Source organism: Onychostoma macrolepis, chromosome 01 (assembly GCF_012432095.1).
Source record: "Onychostoma macrolepis isolate SWU-2019 chromosome 01, ASM1243209v1, whole genome shotgun sequence".
Taxonomy (NCBI): domain Eukaryota; kingdom Metazoa; phylum Chordata; class Actinopteri; order Cypriniformes; family Cyprinidae; genus Onychostoma; species Onychostoma macrolepis.
This window is the reverse complement of record NC_081155.1, coordinates 28,122,499-28,124,114: the sequence shown is the minus strand read 5'-3', so window position 1 is coordinate 28,124,114 and position 1,616 is coordinate 28,122,499.

Genomic DNA, 1,616 nt, shown 5'->3' with positions numbered 1-1,616 from the left:
CTGTGTCAGTGGCGTGCACAAGGGGGCAGGGGCTCGAGCCCCTGCCCCTTTGAGGTCCGACGGTAAAGTACCCTTGCGGTCTGGTGCCCCCGGTCTGGGATTTCTGCCGAGGGTAGAGGTGTTCGATATGACGATTTTTGATCGTGGACTATAAAAAATGTCTCCACGATTTGCTTTTTTGAAGAAATATCGTAGTATCGTACTTCAGCGCGCATTCTATCAGCTGCAGTTCTGGCGCCGCCGTCTCTGTGTACTGTACAACGCCACATACATTCAGATCAGTGTTAACTCAGCGGTAGAGTTACTCTCACGGGACACTGCACTTATTCGCAGTCACAAAAGTACATTATCTGCATCTACTTCTAAGACTTACTGGTTGAACGTTTCACTCAGTGTTCTGTTCTGACGAGCGCCTTTTCTGAGCACATACACCCAAAGCGCATGCTCTAAAAAGCCCGTCAAACAGCGCCTGATTACTGAACTAAGTTATGTTTTGTGCTAATACTGTCAAAACACACCAGGTTTATGTATAGACTCAGTTGGTTATGTCTAAAATGAAAGTAAACAGCTGAGAGAAACGCGTGTGTGCCTGTATATTAGATGCGTGCAGGTCTTAAAGGGACAGTACTAAACATGCAGCCGACTGTAATTAAAGGAATAGTTCACCCTAAAATTGTAATTCTGTCATTATTTACTCACTCACATGTTGTCCCAAACCTGTATTAATTTCTTTCTTGTGCTGAACACAAAAGAAGATATTTTGAAGAATGTGGGTAACCAAACAGTTGCTGGTTCACATTGACTTTAACAGTAGGAAAAGAAAATACGATGGAAGTCACTGTAGACCAGCAACTGTTTGGTTTTCCACATTCTTCAAAATAGCATTTATTTTCAGCAGAAGAAATTCGTTCAGGTTTAAAACAACTTTTCAGTGAGTAAATGAAGGTATAAAATCAAACACTAGCCTATTTTAATTTTGGGGTGAATTATTCCTTTAATGTTAATAAAACACCAAACACAAAGAGAAAAATCACTCACTACTCTTGACTGAAAAACTTTAATACAGTTGCTTTAATAGGAATCAATCTATATAGTGTTTTATTTTTATATTTGTTCATTCAGTTTCTTGAATGCTCCTGCTAAATATGCCTATTGTAGACTACCTGAAAATAAAACACTGTTTATTTTATTTGTATATTATGTGTATTTGTAATGTGTATCTTTGCTCTCATTTTTTAATAACAAAGATAAAATAATGACAACGATTTTTATCTTCACCCACTTTGGCCTAAATATCCGCCATACTTTTTAATATTTTGTTACCTTGAAAGGCTTTGTCTTTATAATAGGGAAATTAGTTTGGCTGTACTGCTCAAACAGCTTGCAAAATAGAAAATCCAACGTGACAAAGAATTGTGATAATATTGTGAATCGTGATTTTCAAAAAAAAAATATCGCCATATCGCCCACCCCTAGCTGAGGGGGACCAAACCCATACAACCCCCCCCCCCATTTTGCCCCTGCCCCTCCGGAGGTCTGTGCACGCCACTGAACTGTGTTGTTAGCTAACGTAATCGACCCTAGCTGTCCTTGTAGGTAGCCAGCATAGCTATGTC